The sequence below is a fragment of the Rhipicephalus sanguineus genome, chromosome 7 (genome assembly GCF_013339695.2).
Source record: "Rhipicephalus sanguineus isolate Rsan-2018 chromosome 7, BIME_Rsan_1.4, whole genome shotgun sequence".
NCBI classification, from domain to species: Eukaryota; Metazoa; Arthropoda; class Arachnida; order Ixodida; family Ixodidae; genus Rhipicephalus; species Rhipicephalus sanguineus.
The window spans coordinates 29,422,703-29,444,587 of NC_051182.1; positions in this window are offsets into that span (position 1 = coordinate 29,422,703).

The following is a 21,885-nucleotide window of genomic DNA, read 5'->3' on the forward strand; positions in this document are numbered from 1 at the left end:
CAGCTGTTCCACCACAGAGCCAAGCCATTGCTTGGGACTACTTCCAAAAAAACCCTATAACAAGTCATAGAATGCGAGGAGACTCTTTGACGCATGTAATTTTTTTAGAGGAGCGTAAATTTGCGCCAAGCGTCAAGACAAGTGAATTGCACAAAGAGTGAGTCGTTTAAAGGCCCACCCATGACAAAGCGCTCAGTGCTATTTATTTATCACCAGGAGCAAAAGCATCAACAAAGTGAGCAGCTGTGTAGTTTCGCGTGTTGCCTGACGGACGCGTAGCGAGCATTTCGCTGATTCTCAGAAGGAATAATTATGGCGTTAGTGGGCACTTAACAACTCTACTCTCAGTAGGCATTCTAGGATAGCTTGAAAAGTCCAATGTTAGGCGTACAGACCTTCCTTCCCATGCGACACGCTTGAGGTGTTCATCGAGAGTCAAAGCTAGGCTACAGATTGAGAAGACAATGCGTGCGGGATGCGATTACGCTGTCGCGTTCTGCTCTTGAGGCGAAGCTCAAGCGTCCTCACACATTTTTGGCCTATACAAATGCAACTTTGCTGCACGGAAACGCGAAAGAATGCTGACATTACACTCGCGTAAAAAGTGAATAGAAAACCATCCTACTGGACGTACTCGACAACGTTGCGTTATAACGTTCCAGTATTAATACCTCACGATAAGATATAACAGTCAGGCTAATGAAATGAAGAATCACAGAATGAAAAGTGGCAATGGGACATGAATTTATTAGCGCTGTAAACGTTCAACATTATGCGTGTGTTCAAGGAAAGTGTCAGATAGTGCGGATTTTTCTGGCAGGGTAGGCGACATCCCGCTCCTAGAGTAAAACTAAACAATAAACGTAATTTATTACGCTTTACGTCCATATTGTGCCCGTGCCAATGGAAATTGATCTACCGTTTCATATAGTTTTTTTCTAAAATTTCACTAGACGCCTTTGGCGAGTTACAGCTACAGAATGCCTTAATGTTAGGCATTGCGAATAATAAATTTTAGGACTGAATGAAATACGAATCGAGTAGGAATACGAATAGAATACCATTCGAGTAGTTTTCGAACAGTAAGGCAATCAGTTTCAAAGCATCTCCATTATGCTCATGTAACGATTTTCGAAGAGACCCAAGAATTCCAAAACATTTTATTTGAAACAGGTACTCACAAGCTTTAACATAGGATACGATGACTTTTAGAAATTATGTACACGGAGACAAGCTGGTGTAGAGCAGCAGCTATACCCTTACAAATATTTAATACTGAATATTTAGCAACTGGAGGTTGAAATACAACAGTCATCACAATATTCAAAGTGGCATTTTGTAAGCAGCTTTTAACTAAACTGATATATAAATATTTAACAATATTCAGGATTCAACATTGTCATGAATCTCATGATGAAGATAGTGCATTGATGACGCTGTCGTTTAGGTGACGGTAGATTTATAGAAACGCGCTTTCACCCTGAGATCATTACATGCGTCGCTAGTCCCGTATAACATTCGGCTGCATGCATCTTGATAATGCGACGATTTAAACAAGGAACGTTATCCCTGTCTGTCCAACTCTTTCTTTCTTGGAAATTTTTTCATCGGTGTTTATTATTCGAAAAAATATCTGAAAAGTATCAGGTTTTTATACGCAATTCGATCCGTGTACCGAATCGAGTAGAACTCTATTCAATTCGTTGTTCGAAATTTTCGAATATTCGCACTCCCCTACTTAATATCTAGCAATAAACACTTAGGAATTAAACAAGTGCTTTTACGCGTACCCACACTACCAGTGTGTGACAAAGACGCATAATAAAAGACACATGCCGGTATAGCATGCTCACCAATATAACCTACTAGAGCTGCTGCGCTGATCAGAAGTTGCGATGTATAGCGGCGAGTGCCGTGGGAAGCAGATCTTCGTCTTATTTGCAAGCATTATCATGATGATAATTACGAGCCGCTTTTGCATCCGATTTTGGACGAAGGCCTCGCCCAATAATTGCCAATTTACCCTCTCCTGCTGAAGCTAATTCCAATTTATAGCTGCGAACTTCCGATTTGCATGCACCAGCTACCCACTTCGATTTCTTTTTCCTTCCGTTGGCATCCACTTCGTTTCTCTTATTGACCACCGGTTGTTTGTCCTACGTTTTACGGGACCAGCCCAGTTCCATTGGTTTAAACGGTTTGAATTTTCGGTTTGACTCAAGCTAGGGCTATGACCGCTTCCTCTGCATTGTCGACGTGTTTGACTTTAGTTATAGCTACAGATATAGATTCCCCAGAATATGTGGTGACGGATATCGCGAAGACGTTGATATTTAAGTTATTCGATTACCTTAGTGTTAGGAAGTATGCATGTTTTAAATGCGAAGCATTTCTTAGCGTAGCAAAGGCAATTTGGCCGTTTCTATCTATCTATCTATCTATCTATCTATCTATCTATCTATCTATCTATCTATCTATCTATCTATCTATCTATCTATCTATCTGTCTGTCTGTCTGTCTGTCTGTCTGTCTGTCTGTCTGTCTGTCTGTCTATCTATCTATCTATCTATCTATCTATCTATCTATCTATCTATCTATCTATCTATCTATCTATCTATCTGTCTGTCTGTCTGTCTGTCTGTCTGTCTGTCTGTCTGTCTATCTATCTATCTATCTATCTATCTATCTATCTATCTATCTATCTATCTATCTGCCTGCCTGCCTGCCTGTCTGTCTGTCTGTCTGTCTATCTATCTATCTATCTATCTATCTATCTATCTATCTATCTATCTATCTATCTATCTATCTATCTATCTATCTATCTGTCTGTCTGTCTGTCTGTCTGTCTGTCTGTCTGTCCTATCTATCTATCTATCTATCTATCTATCTATCTATCTATCTATCTATCTATCTATCTATATGTCTGTCTATCTATCTATCTATCTATCTATCTATCTATCTATCTATCTATCTATCTATCTATCTATCTATCTATCTATCTATCTATCTATCTATCTATCTATCTAGCTAGCTAGCTAGCTAGCTAGCTAGCTAGCTAGAACATACCTCTTGGCGTTCACGTAGTCATCTACTTAATTTCGTACATACTTAAAAAAAGAGGGCAAGAGCGTAATTTCACAGCGGCAAGAGAGTGCTAGCAACTCTCTTTGCGAGAGTAAACGCTTGCCCCATATTTCACTCCCTTTTCAGGAGTGCTGGGAACTCTCTTCTGCACACAGTAGGCACACTCTCTCGACAGACTTTTGTACCCTGGCTACCTCGCCAGAGTAAGGTCACGCTTTTTAAATAGAGTACATACACTCTCGGCTGGAATTACGCTATTTCCTCACAGAGGTTTACAATGCTGGCTGGGCTAGAGTGCATGAAATCCCTTCAGGAGTAGAATCACTCTTGCTGCTAGGACTAACGTCTAAGAAAAGGGAAAAGAAAGAAAACCGTCGTGCGCTTTCTACAATGTGTCGGTGAATCTTGCTAGAAGGCCTGAAGCTTACCTCAAACACAGAACTCACATCCTCACACTCAATTATACACAACACAGCAACACGGAACGTATGCAGTACTGGTGCTGCACACAGCCATACATCCGCTAACTGGTATATATGTCCATGGTGTTTTGCCCCCTTCCAGTGCCGGTGGCATTATGTCTGCTGTGCGTATTTAAACAGCAAATATACATGGAACACGTGTAAGTATCTAATATATTGGGATACATGGCCACATCGACCTTTACTATAAAACAGCATAATATTGAACGCCGTTTTCATTAGTAAGTTCCAAATACCTGCTGGGACTCTATCATATTGGCTCTATGCAGTACAGCCGCTCATGCCCAAGTCTGAGAGTTATAGCCACGCGCTTACAATTGCACTCGCGACGATCTTTTACCAGGGCCTTCTGATGATCACTTTACGACATTACGATCTGGCTTCCGATTGGACATGCAGTGCCGCGCAGGCGCGGCACGTACGCCAGAGAAGCAACGCCGGTCAACATAACCACAATGCAAGAGCATATCTGGGGATTGTCGCACTTTCGCTTACCTCGGTTGCATTTTAATTAGCATTGCACAGCATTCGACTCTAAAATGCGCATTCTTCATATCTCGCCAGCCACTTGCGCAGAGATCGGTCGCACTCAATATCACCCGTGCGACTCTCAGCGAAGGTAGTCCTAGCGCACCTGCCAAGTCCGTGTGTACACGCTGTCCGCGCTTCTGCGTTTAAGAATACGCAATTCCGATGTTATAGATTTCAAAATAGGAGAAAGTGCCTCAGATCAGGCTGGCCGACGTTTCGATAGGGGACCTATCTTTGTCAAAGGCGCCTTGTCATCCCTGGCGTGTTAGTTTTATGGGGTTAGTGATGACGTCATGTGCAGCGGTGGCGCGTCTGTTGCTGTTGGTAATTTCTGCCTGGAAAGAGAGAAACTGGAACGCAGAGGAGTGTAGTCCTTGCCACATTTCAAGAGTTTGACATGCCACATTTCAACTCTGACATGACAGACCCGAACGTGTTTGCAAACTCTTGAAATGTGGCAAGGACTGCGCCTTCTGCGCCTTCTGAACAACACCTTCTGCGCATGGCACAAACTGCAGCAAGAAGCATCGCGATCAGTTTGTGCCATGCGCAGAAGGTGTTGTTTACTCTATCACCCTGTCATGTGGGAAAGAGTACGTTGGGCAGACGGGCAGATGCCTGAATGACCGCCTAAAAGAACATTCTTACAATGTAACCAAACTGGCGACGACTGGTCATCTGGCAGCACACTGCATGCGCTGTGGCTGTAAGCCCACTTTTAACGAAACCAAAGTGATCGCGAGAAGTTCAGACCAGATGACCAGGGAGATTGTAGAGGCTTTCGAGATTAACAAAAGCAAAGATTGTGTAAGCTGCCCGTCTATTTCGCTGACTCAAAAAGAAATAGCATTCCTGTCGCGGTAGCGCTGGCGCTGTGGCCGTTAAGCAGTTTGTTGGTGTGAAGGTGATGTTGACACGTGTTCCCCTCTTTCTTGCGATCGGTATTTATTCTGTTATCGTGAGCAATAAACGTCAGTTGTTAGTAACGCCGTGTCCTCGTCCCTTCTTGCTCGTGTTTGTGCCTCCTTGCGCTGAAACTTAAGAAGTATCGTCGATTGCGCGAGAAAGTACACATTAATCAATGTCATTCGTGGTCGGCAGCTGTTTGTGTGTTATGAAGACGCGAATCTTATTTGGAAAGGAAGATTGCGTCTACCTTCCTTTACTTCAGTATGCGACCCGTAAAGATGAAGCCGAGCGGTGATCTCTGTCTTGACTAGCTCTTTTGCGGTAACAGGGATGTGTTCGAGCGTGGTCTAGTGGTAGATAACTCGGCTAGAAATGTGAGGATGGCACGTTTGATTCCCCCTGCCATACGTTTTATTGAGATAGCAATTATGTGGACAGTCTCAGCTGGAAAATGGTGTCCCCGTCGCCGTCATTCACCGTATATGTATAAGTATGTATATATATAAAAAGCCACAAAGAAAAATAATTCAGTAATTCTTTCCGACGCGCAGAATCGAACGGGCGGCCTCTCGCTTTGCAGCCCGCCGCGTTAGACGTTAGCTCACGACAGCACTATCTTTCAGCCTGCTAACAGCGAGCAATTTATGTACATCATCTAATTCAGAATGCTTTCTTAGTGGCCACATAGATGGCGCGACGTGCGCGCGTGTGGCGCGCTTTAAAGATCGTCGCCCCACTACTGCGAACGCCGTTGCTCTTCGCTCTACAGGGCATGGTCGTTTTCGTGCGCTTATCTCGAGGAAAGAAGCGGCGGCCGGTGGGGTGCTTCGCCTCGCTCGCTGCAGCGGCCGCGTTTGCGAAAGCAGCGCGCTGTTCAAATAGAAATTAGTAACAACTGTGACAATTAGTTCGCGCTCGCCTTGTGTGTACCTGTTCGTTCGTTTCGTGCGTCCTGCTTTATGTTTTAGCAGTGCGCTTCAAGTGTCGAGCTGTGACGCATTAGTTCGCGCTCGTCCTGTGTGCGTTCTTTTCGTGCATCCTTTGGGCTCGAGCGACGCGCTGGCAATTTCGAGCTGCTTTCCGTTCTTCGCGTTACATTACAATTTATTGCTATCGCATTCATTGCTTCGCCGTTGCGGCGAGACTGTGACTTTTTTTTACGGCTTTTTATATTTTTATTGCAATAATGCTTTTAGATTCTACCGTATTCAAGTGGCAGATAGTTTGTGTCGTAAATTAAGTTGGCGAACGTTAGATGTTGCCGGTGTTCGAGGCTTCGATGCTGCCTCTGTTGGCGTTTCAGAAAGCAAAGGCTGACGATCACAAATACTTTCTTTTGTTATTACTGAAAGCTATCCTATTAACTTGCACATTGAAGTGACATCCGGGCCGTCTACGCTCGTATGATTATGGTTAAGAGACAGTTATATGTCGCTGTGCGGCTTCGCCCAGAAGCTCGCGCTAGTTTGTACTCCGTCTGCTTAGGAGGGAGCTCACTACGCTGTTCAGGCTACGCCGGCGCGGTATTTCCGTGGAATCGAAACTCCATCTGAGTAGAAGAGAGAGTTCGCGGTCTCTTTACTCTGCCTTCAAAGAGAGAGTAAGTTCTGTGGCCAGCTCTCCACTACTTCCCAACGAAGTTAAAGAACTCTGGCGAGAGTAATACAGTCGCTCTACTCTCGCAGTACTCTCTTTACATTTGTAAGTGTATGACAAACAGAATTCGCAGATCACGACATGAATAACGTGCCTTCCCTGTCGCATACGTCATGGATTTTTGATGGAGGCGAAAAGGCTTGAGGTCCTTGTACTTAGATTTAGGAGCACGTTTAAGAACCCCAGATGGTCGAAATTTCCGGGGCCATCCACTACGGCGTCTCTCGTAGTCATATCGTCGTTTTGGGACGTTAAACCACAAACAGTTGATGTTTGTGGTTTAACGCGACGAAATCTATTGCATCAATCACGCGTGCCACATACCCGCATACCACGACCCGTGATTTTTGGTTATGCGCTACAGTAATTCAGTCTTTATCAACTCGGACTTTGGAAATCTTAACCCAATGCGTTTTTCGCTGAAATACTACTTTTCGATTTTGTTGCTTTGAAGTGCTTACTACCATAATTATCTTTACAGAAGGTCCAGTATCTGACTATGGCACCTCCTTCTGTGCACAAAATGGCTGTAACATTATCGAACCATTAATAATAAAATTCTGATTCTGAAGAGCATGAATGATTCCGTGTCGCTGAAAACGTGGTGTCGGCATTGGAGGCGTTATCAATGGATGGAATAACACGATGGAAATTAAGGAAAAGCAATTCTCGGGCTTTCAGCGAACCCAGGCCTTCTACATCTCAGTAAAGCATTCTCCCACAGAGCCACGACAGTGCTTCAATAATTTTTGCAAAAAATTCAGCGACAGTTACGATACTGCCTAATGCGAATTCTGAGCGCAGCTTCGTGTTGGGGCAGCGCCAACAGTGCGTGAAGTTCTCGCTATCCGCAGTTGTAGGAATGTTACATTCGTTACATACTGCCACAGAAACTGGAAGTGCTCGCAAAACTGCCCATATTGCCACAGGAAATACACATATTGCACATTGTCACAGAAACTGCACAGACTGCCGTGCTACGCACACGACTTTGTGCATTGCAGGCGTCGCGAACAAAGTGAAAGGCCGGCAGCGCTCGAATGCAACGCACACCACTCCGTGCGTTGCACACGTCGCAAACCGAGCGAAACGCCGAGAGCCCCGTTAGGATTAGCTAAGCTAGCCGCAGCGCTCGTGCCAGCGCCGCATGCGCCCGAGCTCAGACGAAGGGGCCAGCTCGCATGACAGAGGAAGAAAGCGATGTTAAAGGCTAGTGGTTTGTGATATTGACGAACTCCGCGTTTGCTGTCTTTCATCCGAGTTCGCTCTATCGGTTACGCCACCAACGACAACGGCGACACCGCCCAACGCAGGAACGGGCGCCTAAGAGCGGCGCTCTAAAAGATCGCGTGCAATCGTCATCTCAGAACAACGCTTAACCTGCTTCGCGTGTGTGCTATCGGCTTCGAAAACAATCTCTAATAATACCTATGCCCGCCTATGACTCGAGAAGCTATCGTCGAGCGTAGCCCGAATGCGCCTACGGCAGCCACTTCTGATATGCACATGATCGAACCATGGCGTGCACTTCCAGGTAAAAAAACTCGCGCGTATGCTCTAACGTGAGCGCCGACGTCATGTCAGACCAAGAGCTTCGCTTTACACCCCAGTCTACACGGTGTGCCTGGTGAGCTGACAAGATAGGTACAACTACTCACTATACAGAAAGACGGCAAAACACCTCGTAACACTTGCTCCAAGCAAACACTCCCGTACAGGTACTACTCACTGAATAGTTCGCATGTAATTGATTCCCAGAATACGTTACATTTGCCCATTTCTACGTAGAGGATATCTGTGTTTTCCGATATTTAAAGAGAGTTTCTGCGTGTCATCTATCAAGTGCGCCTCGGTGGGCCTTGGCGAGTTCGTTCAAGGTGTTGTATCTTCCTAATCGTAATAGTTTTTCGTTAAGCGTCCTGATGGGTAGTCCGACACTTCCATTGTAGGTTCGCGTAATTATTCCACCAATTACTTGCTTTCCTCTAACGTTGATTCGAGGTTCGTGAGCGCATATCTGGTTTTCCTGAACATAAATATTTGTGTGAATTTCTGCAATTTTTTTCTGTTATTCCTTGTCTCTTGTTGGGTAATGTTCTGATAAGCTGGATAGCTTGAGTTGTGGCATGTTTTGTCTTTTCGATGGTGACGTCGTTACTGTCGTTTTTTGGGACCTACCTGCCTAAGATGCGTAACGTGCTGACTCTTTACGAGTTCTTCAAGCAGAATGTTGATAACCGGGACCGTGCAGTATGTTGTTTTTTGCCCTCTTGGAATGTGAAGGCTGACCAATACCTCAAACTGAGGTATTGAGCAGATGAGACCCAATATATCTACCTGAAGTACTTTAATATCTACTGCACTTTGCACGGTCCCTTCTATATAGCTCGGCGTTGATTGTCCTTCACAGTTGACGCCATTCGACTTACGCATACCAGAGAAACGCATGACTATCCGCATCAATGAAAATAACAAAGTGGGTGTTAAAACAAGAAGATATGTCCTCCGGCTTCGCATCGCCTCGTGGTCTCTTTTAGTGGAAGATGGCGTTATTTGTGGAAAGTGGGATGTAAAGAAGAGGTGGAGAAAGGTAAGTAGCAGGACAGGAAAGTGCGCTGCCCGCTTCCATTGCGGGGTCTCTTACTGTCACGGTCCACGATGCGCAGCTCCGCGCGCACTGGCGTGCAGCCGCCGTGCGCTCAGCATACTCCAGATATAAAGCGAACTCTTCGTAAATATGTGAAATAATGAAATAAACTCTGCTTTCAGAATAGTCCTATCTTACCAATAAAATTTCGATGTTTATCTCATTTTTATTTAATTGGGTTCCTCATCCCTTTGAACTAAAACAAGATTATAGCAAATGTATACCTAGATACATTTTAGATGCGAAGCAGCTGATGGCGAGGGCTTTGTCTCTGCCTCCCGCATCCCGCGGCGTCCACCCCTCACTGCGCATGCGCGTCCCCTCCCCCTCTCTCTCTACTCCTACGCTCCCACCTCTCTAGAAATCCTCTACTCTACGAAGTGGCGCGCACGACAGGTGGTGCGACAACTGCATACTCCGCTGGGAGCGCCACGGTAGTTCCGCGGTATCAAAACGACGGAGCGAGCGCGCCTCATTCTCTCTCCTGTGCAGCGCCGCGATGAGCGCTCGGGCCGCTGCCGCGAAACGGGAGCGGCGACGTGGCGATCCCGAACTTCGGGTTCGCGAAGCCGAAAGGAAACGTGAATGGTGGAAAGCGGACCTTGAACTCAGGGCTCGGAAAGCCGAATGAAAACGTCAACGTCGAGCGGCGCATCTCGAGGCGGCGCAGCAACGCGAAGCCGAATCGTAACGTCAACGTCGAGCGGCGTTGTTACTCTTCGATTATACATTCACATTCCGTCCTCTCAATAAAATTATACCATCTCCCACTCAAGCTAACCATCTCCCCGCTGCTTCACATCCACTAATGATTCCCTTTAGCGGGAGATGGTGTAATTTTTATGTTGTAAGTAATAAAGAATAATTAGCCACGTGAGCGAAAATAGAGCAGAATGTTAGCTCTTTGGTTGTCCAACAATTCGCCCCAAGCAACAAAATTCAGCGCTGTGCTGCATAAAACTCCCCTTAGGTATGCTTCTCTACACTTCTGCATTCATAATAACAATCATACAAAACTGACTACAGCAGCCAACAACAAATATTTAGGCAGGCACTCAAGCACTCTACTGATGGTGATATACGCTTTGACTAACACGTTGGAAGTTCCAGCACGCACTCGCTATCCACCACATCACGAAGCAGTAGTTTTTATGTACTTTTCCTAGGTATTGTGCTAGGCCTAGGTGCAAGAGTACGGTTCCAAGTGCGTTTCAAGGGTAAACCCCTTATATTTCGTATGCCGGGAATTGGACATTCATCTGCGTGCCTAGCAGCGCAACACTTCAGTATCTAAAGGCAACAAAGACGGTCGTGCGCTCACATCCAGGAAACAATGAAATGCGGCAACGTGAAATGACGAGTCGTCCCGATAAAAACAACAGATTGCAGTATCAGTAAAGGCTAATCGCTGGCAAGCCCAATATCCAGAGAGCATCAATTATTAAAAAAAACGCCAGGCCTGCGCGGAAAGCGCAGCACAGTCACAGCGAAAGCTGGAAGAGCGGAATTTCTAGAGCCCGTTATAAACTCTCCTGTGGCTACTAATACAGGTACATTAGCAACGTACCCACTACGCCACAAAGCGTAATTTTTGGGAAGTTGGGAAGCACCCAGCACGACATTATTCGTTGTTCTGCGGAGAAGCGAGGTACCATATGTAAGCGATTATGTGCAGTTTGTTGATGCGGCGGTTGATGACGATGAATAATTATGGTTGCGCCCTTTGTAATGGGTTGGAAGCTTTAAACGACCCGCTAGTTACGTAATGCATATTGTGTGACGCCTGGTCGTTATTTAACTGTCCCACCACGCTTTATAACACACTTTAACCGGATAATGAAACGTACAATACGCCAAGGAACGAGAACGTAGAGCGAGAGAGAGAATTGACTTTAGTGAGACCCTGAGGAAATGGATCATGGGAGCCTTATGGGCTTCCTTGGCAGCCAACAGAAGTGCACTTGCGAGGAACCCACTACGCTATAAATCATTGTAATTTTTGAGAAGTAGGGCAGTAGGCACTGTGCCATTTTTGGTTATTCTACAGACAGCCGTGGTACCTGCTAAACGCATGTAAGGCATTATGCGCGCTTTGTTGATGCTGTGCGTGATGACGATGAAGAATTATGGCAGAGCTCTTTGTAATGGGTTGGAAGCATTCAACAACCTACTCGTTGCGCAATTCGCATTGTGTGAGGCCTGGTTACAGAATTCGCGTTGTGCGACGCTTGGTGCTTATTCTACTCTTTTACCACGCTATATTGCATATGCTAATGTGGTTCCTTCCCGACATGAAGCCTGTATAGGACCTTTTTGCAAAGCAGTTTCACGCACCGGCATGGCTCAGAGGTTGAATACTGGGCTCCCACGCAGAGGGCCCAGGTTCGAACCTCGTTCCATCCTGGAATTTTTTTCTTATTTAGATTTTTTTCTTATTTCGAGCGATACTGGTTACGGACACCGGCGGCGGCGGCGGCGGACAACTACGGCACCAAAAACGGCCGGTGAAATGATCTCATAACAGCTTTCGCTGTAAAAAGGCGCACACAAATACGCTTGTGAGTGGCGAGCCTTTCGAGGGCAAGATTTCTCTACGCTCCCCGCCGCCGGGCTCAAAGCGAAGCTTTGCGTGTCCAACTCATTCGTCCGTGAGCGCCGAATAAGCACTGCAGGAAAGCCACTTATGCAATGGCACTGTCTGCGCGCACAGAACATGGCGCACGACATATGTATCGTAGAACACTGCAGTTTACATTCGCAGTTCTACCGATAAGAACAATGGGAACTCCAATGCCACGCTACCCAGACGAACTGTCTGTATCTGCATTGTATTACGCGCGTAACGCAATGCATTGCCAGCCGTCATCAGGGGCAGAGCGCGGGTGTAGCGCACGGCAGGAGAGGCTGCCGTACGCTAACGTAAACGCGATCGTCCCCCAGAAAGACCATGCTAGGTCATGCTAGATCGCTACTCGTTCAAAGTGATGCTAAAATGACCAATCATACAACACCGTTCTTGCACTGATTTAACGTTTCGAAGCAGGCTGTGTCACGTTATGATGGCAAGCCCCCAACCGTCTAGCACAGCGATCACAAGGCAATACTGTGGAAGTGTATAGTCGTCCATGAAATTGTGAGTGTGCGCGTCTAATCAACGGCTACGTGATCTACATTAAAGGGTATACAATTTAACGGAATGTACCTCTATTCAACTTGGACGTTCAAAAAATACAAAGCTAATACAAGCAATGAAATCACATGTATGCATCGCGTCGTGTCGCTCAGCATTTATTTAAGTGGTTGCGTGGTCGTTGGCTTTGGACTTTGACTTCGATTCAGCTTTTCGTTCAGCGATATTTCTTTAAGAGCTTAAAAAGGCTAGCTAAAAGTTTCGCTTAAAAAGGCTAGCATAACGCGGCAGGCGTTTAAGCCATAAGAAACGCGAGGAAATGGGAGAAAAGCAAATAATTCGAAGAGCACGGAGAGCGAGACAGAAGAGTACAAACTGTGGGGAGGTGGCATTGCTCGTCCATCGTCAGCTGACCGAGGGGCCACTGCCCCAACTAAAAACCATGCCCCTTCTACGTGCTATGACCAAAGTTTCACAGAGGGTTATAATAGCGGCTATTCAATGCATCAACTGGCTTGCGTGAACGCACAAATTTTTAAGGCGAACAGCCGACACTCCAGCGACCAGCGCTCCGGCTTGGTGGCCTCCCCTCTGCCGGAGTGGGCGCCTCCTTTTTTCTAGAAAGGTCCACGGTGGTTTTCGAATTCGACGCATGTGGCCTAGGGAGTGTTCTTCGCTTGCCACGTGCCAACAAAACTCTCCCTCACCATATTCGAAAAAGAGTTGCCCTCACTTCACAAAAAGTAGCCACTGTTTCTAGAAGTAAAGAACACGGTATTTGATTTGCGCGAAGAATACCGAACTGGCTGCGTAACCGAGTGATGTAGAGCAGTTTTATGGCCATGGAAAACTGCCGCACAATTGGCCTCTCCACGGTACACGGAATATTTATCCGTGGTAGTATACAATAGCATGCAATGGAAAATGTAGATGTCGTCATACCTGCCTTGGGAGAAAGGCTGGCACGAGAGCCCAGCAGGTGCATGGAATTCAACCGAAGGCAGCCGCACTTGCCGCAAACACAGGGGGCGACTGGAACGCGCTTCAGGCGACGCACAGACGCATCCTTCGTGGCGAGACGCGAGATCCAGACAACCCAAGGGACAAAATGGGCTCGGGAAATGGTAGGACCGACGTCCGTGGCCGTTCAAAATATGACCGGCCCGACGTCGGCAAGTTCGGTAGGGCCGATGTCGTTTTTCGCAAATGGCCGGGCTGTCTGCCGACCATCGGCGTCGGGCCGGTGTCGTAGACTTGGCAGTGCCTACCTCGGGCCGCACGCGTCCTCAGCACTTGCCAGCGATGAAAAAAGCACGGCCAACACTCATTTGCCGTTATTCACCGCTATACATTCTGCATTTATTTCATGCAAGTATATATTATTTCGACCGTGGAGGGGTCATTTTTTTTTTGGGGGGGGGGGGGGTATAAGCAATATTAATTTCACTTTAACATTTTTACGCAAATCTTGAAGCAAACGAGATGAATTGAAAACGTTTGCGCTGAAATATTGCTTCAAATGATGAGACGTAATAATAACCAAATAATTTTTAACAAATATGCTTGTTTGCATTGTTAAAGACAACTAAGCCCAACTGTACTTGAGTGTACACATCGTGGCCCTAAAATTGACAAATACAACTGCTGCTGACGCTGTATGAAATATTGGCACCCACCCACGCAAGCGCTTCGATCAACAAAAAATCAGATGGATACAAGTATAACTTTAGAGATCGCAATTAATTTTTTTAACATTAGTAAAAAAAAATGTCCTTCGGTCGAGGTGCCATGAACGGTGTCGAGGGGACTTTACATTGATGCCGTCTTTCGTTTCTGTCGCATCCTGTTACGACCGCCGTCTCCGTCGCTCGAGCCAATGAGCCACCTTTTCACGACTTTTCCTACAGCGGACAGGGATGCTTCCGGGAAGCTGCTCAGAACGGACACTGCAACAACAACCCATGTAATGGAACAAATTGTGAACCCATAGTTACGATGAGAATACAAACAGTTTCCTGACGAGAAAATGACTGTTGCACAAGCATACTAACACGCAAGCATACTAAAGCGCTTTTAACACATAAATAACACTGCTATTTTGCAAGATCCTCGACACAGATATCTAGTTGTTAATGAACTACCACTATATCGTGACGAACACACTATGCATGCATATATGCGTAAGTTGTCCAGGTAATTAGAGCACCTACGCCGCAAATTACGTAATTTTATAAACCATCTTACCTTACGCTCTTTTGACCTCAGCAGGCTTACGAGGCTTAAGCCTGCCGTGTCACATGTGAATTACATGTATATGGGAATTAGTTTTGCTGCCGATCAGAGATTATAAAACTTTTCATTTTATTTCATTTCAACTTGTATTGACTGCTGTTTTCAATGTCCCAGCTATTGAGTGGGGCACCTAAGGGGCGGACGCCGCCGCCAAAAAACGACGGAGTCGACGATGCGACCAAAGGGTGCTATGCGAGCCCTTAGCATGTGTGGTCGGAGAGGAGAGTCTCTCGCCCGAAAGCGTCAGTGAAGAACAAGCGCGCCCATAGAGGAAGGGGAATTGCGTAGAATGGACACTGCCATTGGGCCATGCGGCCGCATAGGGAGCAAGGGAATCGAGAGAGAACTACCCCTCTCGTGAAATGTACTGAGACGCCAGGTCGTTGCTTATGATCTTATGATAATTCGCAAGTTTCGGTTTTGGTTCCTTGCGCGCGCTGTTTTTCTACGTCCGTCATTATTTTTTTGTCTTGTTTTTTTTTATCGCTACAGCCTGTCTCTGGGTTACATTTCTGAATGGCCAATATGATAATTTTTTTTTATCATAAGAATACACGAGATTGCAAGAATTATTTAGGAGCCGTCATTGTAGCTACCCTCTAGGCAACGCGCAATTCCGGAAAATAGACGGAAGACGCCGTGTGATCTTCATTTGGCGCGGTAAAAAAAAGCGAGAAAAAAAAACCACACAGTAAATATTTATTCAATGCAACCTGCCCTCTTGCGTTGTAGCCGCACCAAAGTACAGTGTGGTTGTTGCCTCGCGAAGCTCCACTGGTCTGCGCCAGCTGAACAAAAAATTTTAATAAGAAAACTACGAGGGGACGCTAAAGACCACAACCGTTTAACGCATGGAATTAGAAACAATCGCAATTTTCTTTTACGAACATCGCAACATCGCATTGTGAGGAGTGCTCTATGCTCTCATGATATAAAGCGTTACATTATACGACCTTGTTCTATGCGCATTCAAACCCACGAGCACGCATATCCGGCATCCGCGATAGAATGCCATGTACAATACAGCCCTAACCGGCGCGTTATCACATATGAAAACGTTTTACAAGAGCTGGAAATAAATGCGTGGGGCGAAACGTTTTTCCATCGTGCCGAAGCGAGAATTTTCGAGGCACGCGGTACTTATCTTCGCGCTTCTGCAAGTTATCTTGCGCCAGGCGTTCAAAAACGTGAGCGACGCGCGTTATCGCTTGATCGCTTCAAACGCTCCTTGCGTTTTCAAGAGGCTTTTCCATTTGTTTACAACGAACCGTCGTCATCTGATAACGCGAGTGCCAAAAGAAATGCGCACCTGGGGATATGAAAATCGCCACGAACCTTTCATAAGTTTACGTCGAAGCGCCCGATTCCTAGCTATGGCGCGGTTACAACATGGAACGTACCCTAAGCCTAACTACGCATTAGCGCGGTCAACAATCGTACAGTGGTCAACTCTCATGTCTATAACGCCGGAGCGTCGTGCTCGGAACTGCATGAGCGACCTCTACAGCTTGAAACGGGCCACATCAGAGCATGCGCAGTGTCACTGATGCGCTCGCCATGTAATTTCCGTCCTTGTTATCGCCGCGGCCGCGAGAACTGATTTCGCCGTCAGAAGCGCTGTCAACCGTATAGCGCCTAAAAAAAAAGAGAGAGTGCAATCACCGGATCTGCGTGTTTTATACTGCGCACTTATTCTCGGGTCGCAGTATCATATCATAGCGACAATGCGCCGGACAATGGATATTGCGCATCGCTCTGTGAAAACCGCAGAAAACTTATAAGTGGACGCAAATCTGCTGCTGGGACAATGTGACCGCGAACGGCAAATCAACACGCAGCATATCTTGCATCGCACGCTGACAACGGTTCGCTTCGCTTCACTTCGTTTCCTTTTTTTTTTTGTTTTTGTGATAAAGTGTTGACAGCGCTTCAAACGGCCAAAGCAGTTGTTGCATTCGCGGTAATAACCAACGATCGAAAATGCAAGGTAGGCGCATCAGTGGGGCTGCGCATGCTCAGAGGTGCCCCGTTTTCAACTGTAGATGTCGCTCGTGAAGTTCGGAGCACGACGCTCCGTCGTTATAGATATGAGAGTTGACCACTGTACTACGCAGTACATCGAGGGACACAAAAGTGAGGGTTCTCACCTTGCTGTCGACATCTGCAGCAGTCCACACCGTACTGCCGTGCTGAAAAGCGTCGCTGTCACACAAAATATCGCTCAATACCATGACTTTTCGGAGTGAATAAGCAAAAACAGATGCCATCGAAACACGCATGAGAGCGGCCCGGCTTCAATAAGCGCCATAGCTGGTCTGGCGATGACGTCGTATCACCGCTTGGTGGTGGAATGTTCTTTCACAAATTTTCAACTTAACGCGTCAGAAAATGTCTTTACACGTGGAGTAAACAAATAAAAAAAGTGAGAAGCTATACATTCATGTCGCACACCTCTTTTTTTTTTTTTCTTGCGCTACTTGTGCCCCCTGAACTCCTCTTATGTCCTCGTGATCAAAGGGATATGACGCGAAAATCTCGGAGGCTATTGGCCGAGAAGGTGGCGGGGAGAGCTCGATTCGCTTATCGCTGAGTGACCCCTCTTGTCTTGTTTCTCTTTCTCTATGGCGCACCCGCCAAAATGCTTCAGTGTGGAAGGGTCGACGCAGTTCGACGAAGAGACTCGCCCTCTTGCGTTCACACAGCGGCGAATGCACACCACGGCCGCCGAGCAGAAGCCAGCGTCGAACTACTTTCCCGTGCTGGCCGCGAAATGGCGGGAATAAGCAGTCTTCCCTCCTGGGAAAACAAAACAGCAGATATTCACTTGCTCCTAGCCATGTGAAAAGGCGCGAAACTTTAAGAGTGGTTACTGTACATTTTCTCCGCGAATGATTTTTGCCATCAAGCAAATGCACAGTGGATTTGAAAGTAATAATATACACAGACTAAAAATACACGATGTTTCGCCGTAAAACGGAAGGGAGAACTAGAATTCATTGTGAAAATGTTCGAGACGAGCACAACACAAATAGGATACGTATAGCCAGAGCAGAAGATTTTCACAGTGTATTTGATGTTTCCGTATAATGAACGGTGAATGAGGAGTGCGATACAGATGACGTTCAGAAAAAAAAAACAGCGCACGCTATGCATGCACGGAGGATGGAGATACGCCACGCAGACATAATTGACATTCGAAGCACTCCTTGACGCTTCTATTATTCGCAAAGTCGGCCAAACACATAGCCTCTAAGACGCAGGTTATTTGCTGACTATATTTGTGCGCCTGCGCTGCTATAACTTTCCCACGTGACAATGAACGCTCGCCCTGAAGAGTGAATCACGTTACGGGCCGATACTCTGTGCTGTTACGGGCCGATACGGGTGATACTCGTTGCAATATTTCTTCGAGAACCGGCGCGCTGCTCCTTCTGCGCTTCTACCGCAATGTGGAGGGATGCGGCTGCTGTTCCTTGTCTCGTTGGTAGCGAGTCCAACATAAGTGACGCTGGGGGTGAAACTGATTGCTTGGTGTTGTTTTTCAGCCCCCGTCTGAGATGCTTACCGTGCCTTGGATGTCCAGGTTCACCATACGTTTCTGACCGTCTGGGGAGTTTGTCAGACTATTAAGATCACGCAAATGTGTTTCCTGCTATGCTCTTAACGCACGAGAAGCATAGCATAGTGACATGGAATATACTTCTGCACTACACATCAGTTTGGCATATGAAGTATGCATCATCTGAGCAACGAAGGACGTGCTCTGTCCTCTATGCGCGGGAACTTCATTACCGCGTTGCCAGTACTAAGTCATAGGCCATGACGGCATAATAGGTGGACTTTCCGGGTGGCGCTGGCCCCCCAAACTGAACGTTTCGTCCCGCTATTCTTTCTTTGAAATCGTGCTGAAAAATACTCGCGGCTAAAAAAAAGCATGGCTAAACTTTTGGGCTCACTATGCATTTAGCATTTGTTTAAGGAACCAATGATTCTCACGCCTGACTCCATGTGATCCATGTTGCAAAGTTTAAACCAGAGAGACCTTTACTTTTGCAACAACGTGATCGCATGCCCGCGTCCTTGCGCGCTGCAGTGAAGCCGAAGAGGCGAAACTATGGCGGCCGCGAAGCGAAAAAAAAATACAGAAAGAAACGGTAGTCCGTGAGCGCGCTCGGCCACTAAGGCTGGCCCGACGTACACACGACCTCTCCGGCCGACCACTAACCGCGCGCTCGGTGCTACACCGGCCTGCTACCTCGTGCCAGCGTCGGCGGCCAAGCTAGAGCCGGTGCAGTCAGCCATATGTGCCGTTGTGGTCAGCAGGTTAGGTCGGCCCGTCTACTGGCCATGCTTTCACGGCCAGTTAGGTCGGCACCGCACCTCTCTCCAAGCAAGGGGCGACATTGGCCAAAAAGCGATGGTCGGCCAAGTTTGCTTGCGAAGCCGTTGCCTTGGGAGTTCGATGCGCGCTTGGCGCTCGGGCGGTTCCATTCTTAGATGAGGGTGACGGTGGAAATGCCGTCGCATCGGTAGCGCTGGTCTTGGGGGCCGCCCCGGCTGCCAAATGAGGTTTTTTTAGCTAGTCCAGCGTTGCCGTGTTACCGGAATACCGGATTGCGTTTGCCATATTACCGGAGTGTTTATCACGGTGGCTCGTTTTCTTGGCGCGTTCACTGCGCTGTATATGCCTGGGTTACATAAGCGTGCGCAGGGTAATTCTCGGATTTGAGAGAGGGGGGGGTGCAGTTTCACCGCTTTGCCCTCCCCCTTATTTGTAGAGTCCGAAAGAAAAAACTCTTCACAATTGATAAAAGGATGAAAATGAAGCGTTGATGAACTTCTCACAACGACCTGCCTTTTGTCCCCGGTTTTTGAAGTGTAAAAATGTGGAAGTAAAGAGATCATGAAATGTGAGAGAGAGAGAGAGAGAGAGAGGTTCATGAAAGAGGAAGAAATGAAAAGGACGCTATTTTCTGCCTCCCGTTCTGGGGAGCAGCTTAGCTCATGATAAGGAGAAGGGCGCGATAACACGGCCCACGAAGAAAAAGATGGACACGGGAGGACGCGCTTGGCCGCGCATCGTCCCGTGTCCATCTTTTAACACGAAAGTGTTTTATGCCGGGGTCCACGACGGCTCCACTGACGTATTTCCGTCACGGATATGACGTTGTAAAATATAAAGACTAACAGTGGACAAAGAAAACAACCAGAACAAACAGTTTCGTCACCGGGAATCGAACTCACGACCCCTCACTCCGCAGCGCGAAACGATTCGGCCACGGACGGCACGCTCTTCGCAATGCTAACGAAGAGCATTTATATACACCGATTGGCGGTGGCGATAATCAGAGATCGGTGTTACAGCGTGTTTTCGTTATCAGTAGCGAGATGGCGCGAAGGGCTCGAAGAGCGCGCTTTAAGAGTCGCCGCCGTCGCGACGAGCGCCCGCCTCTACAGTGCGTGATAGCTCGTACGTGCGCTTATCTCGTAATCGCGGTGGTTCGTACGTCTTGCGTTGAGAGCACGAAGGTCACTTTGCCCACTGCAGCGGCCGCGTTTGCGAAAGGAGCGCGGTGCTCACGCAGAAATAAGTTACAAATGTGACAGTTCGCTCTCATCCTGTGTATGTTCGTTCCGTGCGTCCTCTCTTCTTGAGCAGGGCGTTGCAAGTTTCGAGCTGCTTGCCGTTCTTCGCAAGCCATTACAATTTGTTGCTGTATCACTCATTCCTTCGCCCTTAGGGCGAAAGAATGCACAACAAACGCTCAACGTCGTCAGTGAAGACGCGTTTCACTTTCGTGTTATACCGATTCCTATGACAGAGGGATCAGCCATGATTTTTTTTCGTGTTCCGTATTATCGCGCCCATCTGCTTATCATGAACCAACACAAACTCGCACAACTTTTAGGAGCTTGCTCGCCAAGCTTCTTATGCTCGCGCCTTGTCCTCACCTATGTGACCGTCGGCACGGCGGCACACACCACGCTCGGCTGCGCTCTCTCTGGTGATTTCAAGAGTGCTCACTAGATGGCGCCGCCGCTCAAGGCGGCATAAAGTCACTGGAACGGGAAAAGTACCGCGTTCTTTTTCTCTTCGCCGCCACGCCCTTTCGGCGGCTTCACCACATAAAGGGTCCAACTCGCTCGCCTCGCCAGTGTCTCCCGGCCGCCGACGCACGGCGCTTTGAAGGGAGATTGTGTTTATAGCTTCAGAAAAGCGTGCAGGAACATTACGACATCCCGTATCGTTTTGACACTTCGTCGCAAGCTTGTTCATGCATCGAAGAAGGCCTGGGTGCTGGGCTTTTGGGTGCAGCAACCGGCGGGAAATGGGCAAAGCCGTCTTTGCTATTCCGAGTGCGAAAAAGATTGCCATGCGACGGGCTGTGTGGCTGCACAGAATACGGCGCGAAAAATTTGTTCCCATGACTGATACCCGCCGTTCTGAGGCGAGCGTTTCATTGAGAATTCCCAAATGTTGTTTCGGGTAATGTTGGCGTCTCTGCTGCACTAGTGCAGCTTGTTTCGCGTGGTTGCCGCAGAATGTTCAAGCACAATAACATTGCCGGGCAGCTTTTAATTATATTTGGCGTAAAATTCACGCCTTTGAGCTCACATATCAGTGCGCCATGAAACCTGACTGCTACAGATTGGTATTGCGTGGCGTGACTGTATGACGAACATAAATAACAGTGTGTACCATGAAAATAATGGCACGCATGTTATGTAAGGCATCATTTACATGCCATGCTCATGGTGCCCCCGAGGCCTGTTCGCTGGCTTGATATGCACCAAAATCGGTATTGCGCGACGTGACTGTATGACGAACATAAATACCAGGTGATAACATGAAATAATGGCACGCATGTCATGCAAGGCATGATTTACATGCCATGCTCATGGTGCACCCGCGGCCGGTTCACTGGCTTGATATGCACCAAGATTGGAAGCGGGTGACGTGACTGTATAATTGTGCCTTTTGTGTCAATCCGGCAGACCCCACGCATTGTGGGAATCAGTCTAATGCGAAGTAGCCAGCAATGAGCTGCATATATCGCCTTGTTCGTCTTTGAGGCAGATGAAGTCATTCATATCATGACATCTAGTTCACTATATATCGCATGTTTAATTGTCATGCATGCATGCATGTAGAA